The following is a 13,181-nucleotide window of genomic DNA, read 5'->3' on the forward strand; positions in this document are numbered from 1 at the left end:
ATTTGGTTGAGAAAAACGTTTCTATTAGGTTGATGTTATATCCTTGTCTTCCACCTTCAGCAAGGTTCAGTGGTATTTCCCAGCAAGTTACACAGGAATATAAAGTTGGTGGTATAGATGGCAATTATTGGTTATATAGTGTAGCTTTGCAGTAGTTGGTTACGTAGTTGGTGATGTAGATGGTATTGTTGGTTATATAGATGTTAGGAGTTGTTCTATAGATGGCAGTAACCAGACACATAGATGGCAGTGTTGGTTACATTGATGTTATAATTATATAGATGGCAGAGGTGGTAATAGATGACACTGGATGCAGGGCTTCTTTTGTTAATACTGACTGGATGAATGATATTTCCTTTTGTATCTCCTGACGATTGTGTATGTAGGTGTGGCAAGATGGGCTCTTCGTTCACGTCTCCATATATAATGTTCATCTCTCATAACCTAGTAAAGAAAAAAACCCGTTATACAATGTATGAGGGTCACATACTGCTCACAGTCTGCTGGTTGGACTTCCACACTCTAGAATAAACATCTTGCGTGACCCAGAATCTGTTGATGGTGCTCAGTTACACTATCTGAGGGAACGATACCAAAATAGTAGAGCAGGTCTGCTATTGTGGTGTCACCCCCTAGGATGGTGCCAGCAGGTGCAACCTGCACCCTCTTCATCCCCCACCCCCCTTACCTGATGGTCATCATCCTGACCGTAAGCACTGGGTTAGGTTTAGGGTTAGGCATTAGGAGAAAGGTTAGGCTACGGGTAAGGGTTGGTTAGAGTTAGGCTGCGTGAGGGAAGGGTTAGGGGTAGGCGTAGGCTTAGAATATGCATAGGGACCCGTCAGCATTCTGACCATTAGGATTCTGACCATCTGGATCCTGACTGTTGGTATTTCGATACTAGCCCAACTGGTCTAGTACTCACTCTGTATTATCTAGAAGTGGGATTCTGTCTCAGGCCAAACGCATACGCTGAATACCCAGTGGGCAGAGTATAGGAACCAAGGCCTGCCCTATCAGTGATCGCAAAATACACGCTATAGCGCATTTTTACGCGCTACAGCATACGCGGGACTCCCTTTTTTAAAATGAGTGGGTCCTGCAGGACTCGCTGTGAGTCAGAGTCCTGGGTGCGCCTCAACCAATACTGAAATGCTATTGGCTGGAGCACACACAGAACTCTGACTCGCAGGACCCGCTCTTTCCTCACTGGCCGTCTCCCCTGTCACTCACCGCTGGCAGCTATTCCCCATCTGAGACCTCTGTCCTTTCCCTGCCTGCCAGCAGGAGCCCGTGCAAAGTGCAGGCTACTGTATGTGTCCATCAAATCCCGGCGCCAGATTGGTCCAGCAGGCGGGGAGCGGTAGTTGCGGTGCGGCTTCTGCAGCGCTGCGAGGGACGTGAGTCTGTCTCACCAATGCAGCGCGAGCAGCGGCAGGTAACTGGGGGAGGAGGAGAGACCAGCAGCGTCCGCCATGGGCTGGGGGGTGGTTGGAGACCAGCAGCCTCGGGCACGGGTGTGGTGGTGCTATCTGTCACCCATTCATGTTACTACGGGGTGCGCATACTTGGCAATGTGTAAAATGGCAACAGTGCAGGAATCCTTTAGTCCAAATGCAGGGTCTCTCACCATCTAGGGATGCTGCGGTGGGCTTAGCTTTCGGTAAAGCAATAGAAGATCCCGGGCTGGAGAGCACAAAACCACTCCAGGTAGCATAAAAGGAGGCAACTGATCCGTTCTTTAAAAAAAAGGTTGTCGCATGGAAAGTACACTACATTGACTGCTTTCTACCCTTACCCCAACACTTTCTGCCCCAGACCAACTCCTTGCCCTGAGTACTGCCCCAACTGCTGATCTACCTTAACCCCTCCCTACCCCATCTCTTCCCCCAGTATTGGCTCTCCCTAACCAGCACTGGCCAAACTGCTATCAATCCTTACTCCCTTCCTACCCACAGCACTTCCTGCCCCTAACCCTCTCCATGTCCCCCAGCACTGTCCTATCTGCTTTCTGCCCTCATCCCCATAATATGTGATGGAACCCAGAAATAGTGAAGTAGGACCCCAATTTTTTAAAGTGAGGCATCCCTGAAATTCTTTCGCTCCGCGCAATCACCGCATATAACTGCCATTTCCAGAAATAGTTAATTTTGGCATTTGCATATTGGGCGCATTGTGCCGCATGCGCAGAAGTGCTTTTTTGCAATTAGTCTCTTACTGCGCATGCGCAATGTTCGCAGAGCGCATGCGCTTAGTTATTTTACTCAAAAGTTAGGTATTTTACTCACGGCATAACAAAGCTTTTTCATCGTTCTGGTGATCGTAGTGTGATTCAGACCTGGAAGCAGCTGCGTGTTTGTACTCAGCGGCCACATCCAAGGGTCTGCAGATGCACACCAGCCACAGTGTGCGTATGCGGGATGTCATGATGCGTTTGCATCCTGGATTATGCAGTTGCACCATGATTGACAGCTGTGGGCTTCGGGGGTGGTGCCACGGCATCTGGTAGGCGTGGTCTGACATTGCAAGACAAATGATGGCGCCAGTACAGGCGGCATAGGCAGGGGTTATCCTCTAATTGATACATTCACAATTATATTGCGAAGGCATGGTGGGGCGGGGCAACACACATGCTGGTCAGCCTTGTCCTGTGCTGGGCAGCCCCCAGCTTGTGTGTTAATGGACGCAGATTTTGCTGTGGAAGCAAGATCTGCGTCCATGTGAATATCCCCCATTGTCATTATAGACTGATTGGAAAGATGAAAAACAATAGTTTCAATGGTGTAACAAAGGCAGAGACTATATACGCTACATTGGTGATCACACATCAGTAATAAGTAATACGTTTTGTGCACTACACAACACCCATAACACTTTCCAAGTGCTCTACAATGGTATTATGACCTGCAGGTGTTTCAGATACATTACACAGTACATCATTTAGAGAGGTGTTTTTTGTTGTTCCCAGTGTGGTCCATGACATTCTCCTACTTCTACTTATTCTACTGCTTTACTCACCTCTTCCAGTTCCTCAGGAGTAACAAAAGTCCTCCACTGCATCCATGCCCAAAAGATGTTCTTTCTCTTCTAAAAATCCTTTAGATTGATTAGGACAGCAATATCGGCATACATCTTGTAATAGAAGAAATTCTCCTCTTCCATCTGATTTGCGAGGAATCTGCAGAAACAGAATACCACGAGGAGTAAGTCTATGCAACATAGGTGGTCATTCCGAGTTGATCGCTCGCTAGCAGTTTTTAGCATCCGTGCAAGCGCTATGCCGCTTCCCACTGGGAGTGTTTTTTAGCTTAGCAGAAGTGCGAACGAAAGGATCGCAGAGCGGCTACAAAGTTTTTTTGTGCAGTTTCAGAGTAGCTCCAAACCTACTCAGCGCTTGCGATCACTTCAGACTGCTCAGTTCCTGTTTTGATGTCACAAACATGCCCTGCGTTCGCCTAGCCATGCCTGCGTTTTTCCTGGCACGCCTGTGTTTTTCCAGACACTCCCTGAAAACTGTCAGTTTACACCCAGAAATGCCCACTTCATGTCAATCACTCTGCGGCAGCCAGTGCGACTGAATAACATTGCTAGACCCTGTGTGAAACGACATTGTTCGTTGTAATAGTACGCCACGTGTGCGCATTGCGCCGCATGCGCAGAAGTGCTTTTTTTTTTGCCTCATCGCTGCACAGTGAACGAATGCAGCTAGCAAATAACCACCATAGCCATCATATATGCAAACAATGTTTTAGTTTCTATTAATTTGACCTACTAGGTCTCTCATTTTGTCAAGTACAAGACAATGGGGGTAATTCTGAGTTGATCGCAGCAGCAAGAAAGTTAGCAATTGGGCAAAACCATGTGCACTGCAGGGGGGGGGGGCAGATATAACATTTGCAGAGAGAGTAAGATTTGCGTGGGTTATTTTATTTCTGTGCAGGGTAAATACTGGCTGCTTTATTTTTACACTGCAAATTAAATTGCAGATTGAACACACCACACCCAAATCTACTCTGTCTGCAAATGTTATATCTGCCCCCCCTGCAGTGCACATGGGCCCTCATTCCGAGTCGTTCGCTCGGTATTTTTCATCGCATCGCAGTGAAAATCCGCTTAGTACGCATGCGCAATAGTCGCACTGCGACTGCGCCAAGTTATTTTGCTAAGAAGATAGTATTTTTACTCACGGCTTTTTCTTCGCTCCGGCGATCGTAGTGTGATTGACAGGAAATGGGTGTTACTGGGCGGAAACACGGCGTTTTATGGGCGTGTGGATAAAAACGCTACCGTTTCTGGGAAAAACGCGGGAGTGGCCGGGGAAACGGGGGAGTGTCTGAGCGAACGCTGGGTGTGTTTGTGACGTCAAACCAGGAACGACAAGCACTGAACTGATCGCAGATGCCGAGTAAGTCTGAAGCTACTCTGAAACTGCTAAGAGGTGTGTAATCGCAATATTGCGAATACATCGGTCGCAATTTTAAGAAGCTAAGATACACTCCCAGTAGGCGGCGACTTAGCGTGTGTAACTCTGCTAAAATCGCCTTGCGAGCGATCAACTCGGAATGAGGGCCATGGTTTTGCCCAATTGCTAAAAAATTTCCTGCTGCAATCAACTTGGAATTACCCCCAATATAATAGATTATGGTGTGATAGTGACAGTGGGTGTATTTATCACAGAGTACAGCCCTTTGATGGAGAAAATGCTGTAGAGGCTGGCCTTTTTACTGCACACAGGGCCTAATTCATGGTTGATTGCAAATGCAAAATCTTCCTCTAATTGACAAAACCACACGCCCATAAAACGGCCTGTTTCCGCCCAGTAACACCCATTTCCTGTCAATCACACTACGATCGCCTGAGCGATGAAAAAGCCGTGAGTAAAAATACTAACTTCATAGCAAAATTACTTGGCGCAGTCGCAGTGCGGACATTGCGCATGCGCACTAAGCAGAAAATCGCTGCGATGCGATGAAATTTACCGAGCGAACGACTCGGAATGACCACCCACGTTCCTGCTGCAATCAACTCGGAATGACCCCCTATGGGAGGAGGAGGGACAGATATAATGTGCAGAAAGAGTTAGAGTTTGGTGGGGTATATTGTTTCTGTGCAGGGTAAATACTGGCTGCTTTATTTTACACTGCAATTTAGATTTCAGTTTGTCTGTCTGTCACCTCAGGCCAGGATCTCCCTCCTGTGGTGGTAGCAGTCCTCCAACCTACTGGACGGTCGCAGTTTTCGGATTCTGGATTGGATCCTCCTCACAACAGATGCGAGTCTGCAAATATATATAGATGGAAACTAATTTATATTACTGCATATGGATAGATAGAAGCCCACTTATTGAGATATACTGTACTCTGAACTTATAAACATCAGAGAGCCGATACTGCATGTTCTTTTTCCCGGGTGTCAGGCAATCTGTGTGCTGTTATTTCTATATGTCCATACAAACTAATTGAGATTGTCATATATGAGGAGACAGAAGCTTGTGTATTGAAAGATATTGTGAATTGAACCAACTGAATGAGTTATATGTGCCCCTCTGCCCTGTTGCCGGGCAATCTGTATAAATCAGTGCTGCAGGTATTTCAGACATATTGGCTCACATTCCAAATTGATCGCTCGCTAGCTGCTTTTTTTTTAGCAGTGCAAACGCTAAGTTGCCTCCATCTGGGAGTGTATCTTAACTTAGCAGAAGTGTGAACAAAGGGGGTCATTCCGAGTTGATCGCTAGCTGCCGTTGTTTGCAGTACAGCGATCAGGCTAAAAATTGGCATTTCTGCGCATGCTTATGGGGCGCAGTGCGCACGCACGACGTACTTTCACAAAAAACTATGCAGTTTCACACAAGGCCAAGCGACTCTTTTCAGTCGCTCTGTTGATCGGTGAGTGATTGACAGGAATGGGGCATTTCTGGGAGGTAACTGACCGTTTTCCGGGAGTGTGCTAAAAAACGCAGGCGTGTCAGATAAAAACGCAGGTGTGCCTGGGGAAACGGGGGAGTGGCTAGCCGGACGCAGGGCGTGTTTGTGACGTCAAAACAGGAACTAAATAGACTGAAGTGATCGCAAGGAAGGAGTAGGTCTGCAGCTACTTTGAAACTGCTTGAAAAAAATTCTGCACTGTTCTGCTTTTACCGCTCCTGCGGATTGCGGCCTACAGGGCTCACACAAGCCGGGACCTCTATTTCTTCCCCAGACCGGCGGCAGCTCCAGCTTCTTCCGGATCGGGCCGCAGACCTCTCCCAGACCTCCGTGCCTCATACTGCTGCCAGCCGCGGCTAGGAGACGCTCCACGCTGCCCACCTCAGCTGCCCGGGGACTCCGGGACTCGATGCGCGAGACGGGGCCGAAAGACGCCCGGCGGCCATTTTTGTTGCACGCCTGCTCCCTGCTGTCTCTCTCCCGCTGGGCCCCAGAAGTGAGTACGATCCTCAGATTTGCAGTCTGTGGGGCTCCAGCGGGGGGAGGGGGGGGGTGTTCATAGGGCTGTGCTCTGTGTTAGAGTTGGTGACCTCACTGCCATCCTCATACTGCTTGCAGCCCTGGTACGTTCCCCACTTGATTCAGCTAGCTCCCTGCTCTTACCGGAGCTATAACAGAATTTTCGCTGACGTCCTAGTGGATGCTGGGGACTCCGTAAGGACCATGGGGAATAGACGGGCTCCGCAGGAGACTGGGCACTCTTGAAGAAAGATTAGGTACTATATCTGCTGTGCACTGGCTCCTCCCTCTATGCCCCTCCTCCAGACCTCAGTTAGAATCTATGCCCGGCCAGAGCAGAGGCACCTAGTGGGCTCTCCTGAGCCTGCTAGAAAAAGAAAAAATAAGAATTTACTCACCGGTAATTCTATTTCTCATAGTCCGTAGTGGATGCTGGGACTCCGTCAGGACCATGGGGAATAGCGGCTCCGCAGGAGACAGGGCACAAAAGTAAAGCTTTAGGATCAGGTGGTGTGTACTGGCTCCTCCCCCTATGACCCTCCTCCAAGCCTCAGTTAGGATACTGTGCCCGGACGAGCGTACACAATAAGGAAGGATTTTGAATCCCGGGTAAGACTCATACCAGCCACACCAATCACACCATATAACCTGTGATCTGAACCCAGTTAACAGTATGATAACAGAGGAGCCTCTGAAAAGACGGCTTCCAACAATAACAACCCGATTTTGTAACAATAACTATGTACAAGTATTGCAGACAATCCGCACTTGGGATGGGCGCCCAGCATCCACTACGGACTACGAGAAATAGAATTACCGGTGAGTAAATTCTTATTTTCTCTGACGTCCTAAGTGGATGCTGGGACTCCGTCAGGACCATGGGGATTATACCAAAGCTCCCAAACGGGCGGGAGAGTGCGGATGACTCTGCAGCACCGAATGAGAGAACTCCAGGTCCTCCTTAGCCAGGGTATCAAATTTGTAGAATTTTACAAACGTGTTCTGCCCTGACCACGTAGCTGCTCGGCAAAGTTGTAATGCCGAGACCCCTCGGGCAGCCGCCCAAGATGAGCCCACCTTCCTGGTGGAGTGGGCATTTACAGATTTAGGCTGTGGCAGGCCTGCCACAGAATGTGCAAGTTGAATAGTGCTACAAATCCAACGAGCAATCGTCTGCTTAGAAGCAGGAGCACCCAGCTTGTTGGGTGCATACAGTATAAACAGCGAGTCAGATTTTCTGACTCCAGCCGTCCTAGAAATATATATTTTTAGAGCTCTGACAACGTCTAGCAACTTGGAGTCCTCCAATTCGCTAGTAGCCGCAGGCACCACAATAGGCTGGTTCAAATGAAATGCTGAAACCACCTTAGGGAGAAATTGAGGACGCGTCCGCAGTTCTGCCCTGTCCGAATGGAAGATCAGATATGGGCTTTTGTACGACAAAGCCGCCAATTCTGATACTCTCCTGGCTGAAGCCAGCGCCAGTAACATGGTTACTTTCCATGTAAGATATTTTAAATCCACCGATTTGAGCGGCTCAAACCAATGGGATTTGAGAAATTCCAAAACTACATTGAAATCCCACGGTGCCACTGGGGGCACCACCGGGGGCTGTATATGTAGTACTCCTTTGACAAACGTCTGGACTTCAGGAACTGAAGCCAATTCTTTTTGGAAGAAAATCGACAGGGCCGAAATTTGAACCTTAATGGACCCCAATTTGAGGCCCATAGACAATCCTGTTTGCAGGAAATTCAGGAAACGACCCAGTTGAAATTCCTCCGTCGGGGCCTTTCTGGCCTCACACCACGCAACATATTTTCTCCAAATGCGGTGATAATGTTGTGCGGTCACTTCCTTTCTAGCCTTAATTAGGGTAGGAATGACTTCCTCTGGAATGCCTTTTTCCCTTAGGATCCGGCGTTCAACCGCCATGCCGTCAAACGCAACCGCGGTAAGTCTTGAAATAGACAGGGTCCCTGCTGAAGCAGATCCCTTCTTAGAGGTAGAGGCCACGGATCTTCCGTGAGCAACTCCTGAAGTTCCGGGTACCAAGTTCTTCTTGGCCAATCCGGAGCCACTAGTATTGTTCTTACTCCCCTTTGCCGTATAATTCTCAGTACCTTTGGTATGAGAGGCAGAGGCGGAAACACATACACTGATTGGTACACCCACGGTGTCACCAGAGCGTCCACAGCTATTGCCTGAGGGTCTCTTGACCTGGCGCAATGTCTGTTCAGTTTTTTGTTGAGGCGGGACGCCATCATGTCCACCTTTGGTTTTTCCCAACGGTTCACAATCGTGTGGAAGACTTCTGGATGAAGTCCCCACTCTCCCGGGTGTAGATCGTGTCTGCTGAGGAAGTCTGCTTCCCAGTTGTCCACTCCCGGAATGAACACTGCTGACAGTGCTATTACATGATCTTCCGCCCAGCGAAGAATCCTTGCAGCTTCTGCCATTGCCCTCCTGCTTCTTGTGCCGCCCTGTCTGTTTACGTGGGCGACTGCCGTGATGTTGTCCGACTGGATCAACACCGGCTGACCCTGAAGCAGGGGTTTTGCCAGGCTTAGAGCATTGTAAATCGCTCTTAGCTCCAGTATATTTATGTGAAGAGACATCTCCAGGGTTGACCACACCCCCTGGAAGTTTCTTCCCTGTGTGACTGCTCCCCAGCCTCTCAGACTGGCATCCGTTGTCACCAGGACCCAATTCTGTATGCCGAATCTGCGTCCCTCTAACAGATGAGCACTCTGCAACCACCACAGAAGAGACACCCTTGTCCGTGGCGACAGGGTTATCCGCTGATGCATCTGCAGATGCGATCCGGACCATTTGTCCAGCAGATCCCACTGAAAAGTTCGTGCGTGGAATCTGCCGAATGGAATCGCTTCGTAAGAAGCCACCATCTTTCCCAGGACTCTTGTGCACTGATGCACAGACACTTTTCCTGGTTTTAGGAGGTTCCTGACAAGTTCGGATAACTCCCTGGCTTTCTCCTCCGGAAGAAACACCTTTTTCTGAACCGTGTCCAGAATCATTCCCAGGAACAGCAGACGTGTCGTCGGGGTCAATTGAGATTTTGGAAAATTCAGAATCCACCCGTGCTGTTGCAGCACTACTTGAGTTAGTGCTACTCCGTCCTCCAGCTGTTCTCTGGACCTTGCCCTTATCAGGAGATCGTCCAAGTAAGGGATAATTAATACGCCTCTTCTTCGCAGAAGAATCATCATTTCGGCCATTACCTTGGTAAAGACCCGAGGTGCCGTGGACAATCCAAACGGCAGCGTCTGAAACTGATAATGACAGTTTTGCACCACGAACCTGAGGTACCCTTGATGTGAAGGGCAAATTGGGACATGCAGGTAAGCATCCTTTATGTCCAGGGACACCATAAAGTCCCCTTCTTCCAGATTCGCTATCACTGCTCTGAGTGACTCCATCTTGAACTTGAATTTTTGTATGTACAGGTTCAAAGATTTCAGATTTAGAATAGGTCTTACCGAGCCGTCCGGCTTCGGTACCACAAATAGCGTGGAGTAATACCCCTTTCCCTGTTGTAGGAGGGGTACCTTGACTATCACCTGCTGAGAAAACAGCTTGTGAATGGCTTCCAATACCGTCGCCCTGTCTGAGGGAGACGTTGGCAAAGCAGACTTTAGGAACCGGCGAGGGGGAGACTTCTCGAATTCCAACCTGTAACCCTGAGATACTACCTGCAGGATCCAGGGGTCCACCTGTGAGCAAGCCCACTGCGCGCTGAAATTCTTGAGTCGACCCCCCACCGCGTCATGCTGAGGGCTTTGCAGAACCCGGGGAGGGCTTCTGTTCCTGGGAAGGAGCTGCTTGCTGCCCTCTCTTACCCTTTCCTTTGCCTCGGGGCAGATATGACTGTCCTTTTGCCCGCTTGTTCTTATAGGACCGAAAGGACTGCGGCTGAAAAGACGGTGTCTTTTTCTGTTGGGAGGGGGCCTGAGGTAAAAAGGTGGATTTCCCGGCAGTTGCCGTGGCCACCAAATCCGATAGACCGACGCCAAATAATTCCTCCCCTTTATACGGCAATACTTCCATATGCCGTTTGGAATCCGCATCTCCTGACCACTGTCGCGTCCATAAACTTCTTCTGGCAGATATGGACATCGCACTTACTCTCGATGCCAGAGTGCAAATATCCCTCTGCGCATCTCGCATATAAAGAAAAGCATCCTTTAATTGCTCTAAAGTCAATAAAAATAAGAATTTACTTACCGATAATTCTATTTCTCGTAGTCCGTAGTGGATGCTGGGGACTCCGTCAGGACCATGGGGAATAGCGGCTCCGCAGGAGACAGGGCACAAAAGTAAAAGCTTTAGGATCAGGTGGTGTGCACTGGCTCCTCCCCCTATGACCCTCCTCCAAGCCTCAGTTAGGATACTGTGCCCAGACGAGCGTACACAATAAGGAAGGATTTTTGAATCCCGGGTAAGACTCATACCAGCCACACCAATCACACTGTACAACCTGTGATCTGAACCCAGTTAACAGCATGATAACAGCGGAGCCTCTGAAAAGATGGCTCACAACAATAATAACCCGAATTTTGTAACAATAACTATGTACAAGTATTGCAGACAATCCGCACTTGGGATGGGCGCCCAGCATCCACTACGGACTACGAGAAATAGAATTATCGGTAAGTAAATTCTTATTTTCTCTGACGTCCTAAGTGGATGCTGGGGACTCCGTCAGGACCATGGGGATTATACCAAAGCTCCCAAACGGGCGGGAGAGTGCGGATGACTCTGCAGCACCGAATGAGAGAACTCCAGGTCCTCCTCAGTCAGGGTGTGCCCCTGACCAAGTAGCAGCTCGGCAAAGTTGTAAAGCCGAGACCCCTCGGGCAGCCGCCCAAGATGAGCCCACCTTCCTTGTGGAATGGGCATTTACATATTTTGGCTGTGGCAGGCCTGCCACAGAATGTGCAAGCTGAATTGTACTACACATCCAACTAGCAATCGTCTGCTTAGAAGCAAGAGCACCCAGTTTGTTGGGTGCATACAGGATAACAGCAAGTCAGTTTTCCTGACTCCAGCCGTCCTGGAAACCTATCTTTTCAGGGCCCTGACAACATCTAGCAACTTGGAGTCCTCCAAGTCCCTAGTAGCCGCAGGTACCACAATAAGCTGGTTCAGGTGAAACACTGACACCACCTTAGGGAGAAACTGGGGACGAGTCCGCAGCTCTGCCCTGTCCGAATGGACAAACAGATATGGGGTCTTGTGAGACAAAGCCGCCAATTCTGACACTCGCCTGGCCGAGGCCAGGGCCAACAGCATGGTCACTTTCCATGTGAGATACTTCAAATCCACAGATTTGAACGGTTTAAACCAATGTGATTTGAGGAATCCCAGAAGTACGTTGAGATCCCACCGTGCCACTGGAGGCACAAAAGGGGGTTGTATATGCAGTACTCCCTTGACAAACTTCTGGACTTCAGGAACTGAAGCCAATTCTTTCTGGAAGAAAATCGACAGGGCCGAAATTTGAACCTTAATGGACCCCAATTTGAGGCCCATAGACACTCCTGTTTGCAGGAAATGCAGGAATCGACCGAGTTGAAATTTCTTCGTGGGGCCTTCCTGGCCTCACACCACGCAACATATTTTCGCCACATGTGGTGATAATGTTGTGCGGTCACCTTCTTCCTGGCTTTGACCAGGGTAGAAATGACCTCTTCCGGAATGCCTTTTTCCCTTAGGATCCGGCGTTCAACCGTCATGCCGTCAAACGCAGCCGCGGTAAGTCTTGGAACAGACATGGTACTTGCTGAAGCAAGTCCCTTCTTAGCGGCAGAGGCCATGAGTCCTCTGTGAGCATCTCTTGAAGTTCCGGGTACCAAGTCCTTCTTGGCCAATCCGGATCCTCGAGTATAGTTCTTACTCCTCTACGTCTTATAATTCTCAATACCTTGGGTATGAGAAGCAGAGGAGGGAACACATCCACCGACTGGTACACCCACGGTGTTACCAGAACGTCCACAGCTATTGCCTGAAGGTCTCTTGACCTGGCGCAATACCTGTCCAGTTTTTTGTTCAGGCGGGACGCCATCATGTCCACCTTTGGTCTTTCCCAACGGTTCACAATCATGTGGAAAACTTCCCGATGAAGTCCCCACTCTCCCGGGTGGAGTTCGTGCCTGCTGAGGAAGTCTGTTTCCCAGTTGTCCACTCCCGGAATGAACACTGCTGACAGTGCTATCACATGATTTTCCGCCCAGCGAAAAATCCTTGCAGTTTTTGCCATTGCCCTCCTGCTTCTTGTGCCGCCCTGTGTTTACGTGGGCGACTGCCGTGATGTTGTCCCACTGGATCAATACCGGCTGACCTTGAAGCAGAGGTCTTGCTAAGCTTAGAGCATTATAAATTGCCCTTAGCTCCAGTATATTTATGTAGAGAAAAGTCTCCAGACTTGATCACACTCCCTGGAAATTTTTTCCCTGTGTGACTGCTCCCCAGCCTCTCAGGCTGGCCTCCGTGGTCACCAGCATCCAATCCTGAATGCCGAATCTGCGGCCCTCTAGAAGATGAGCACTCTGTAACCACCACAGAAGAGACACCCTTGTCCTTGGCGACAGGATTATCCGCTGATGCATCTGAAGATGCGATCCGGACCATTTGTCCAGTAGATCCCACTGAAACGTTTTTGCATGGAATCTTCCGAATGGAATTGCTTTGTAAGAAGCCACCATTTTTCCCAGG

The 13,181-nt window shown here is 49.2% G+C and overlaps 2 long non-coding RNA genes across 2 annotated transcripts; one reads left to right on the top strand and one right to left on the bottom strand.

Annotated features, from left to right (window-relative positions):
* Position 1: 1 nt before the first annotated feature.
* On the bottom strand, positions 2 to 1,604 carry LOC134970080 (uncharacterized). The gene is made up of 2 exons (XR_010189646.1): positions 1,234 to 1,604; positions 2 to 444 (listed from the first exon to the last, which is right to left on the bottom strand). It is a non-coding gene; the product is annotated as an uncharacterized LOC134970080 (long non-coding RNA).
* Positions 1,314 to 5,385, top strand: LOC134970079 (uncharacterized). The gene is made up of 3 exons (XR_010189645.1): positions 1,314 to 1,710; positions 3,103 to 3,203; positions 5,180 to 5,385. It is a non-coding gene; the product is annotated as an uncharacterized LOC134970079 (long non-coding RNA).
* The last annotated feature ends 7,796 nt before the right edge of the window (positions 5,386 to 13,181 follow it).

The sequence above is a fragment of the Pseudophryne corroboree genome, chromosome 11, assembly GCF_028390025.1.
Source record: "Pseudophryne corroboree isolate aPseCor3 chromosome 11, aPseCor3.hap2, whole genome shotgun sequence".
In the NCBI taxonomy this organism is placed as follows: Eukaryota; Metazoa; Chordata; class Amphibia; order Anura; family Myobatrachidae; genus Pseudophryne; species Pseudophryne corroboree.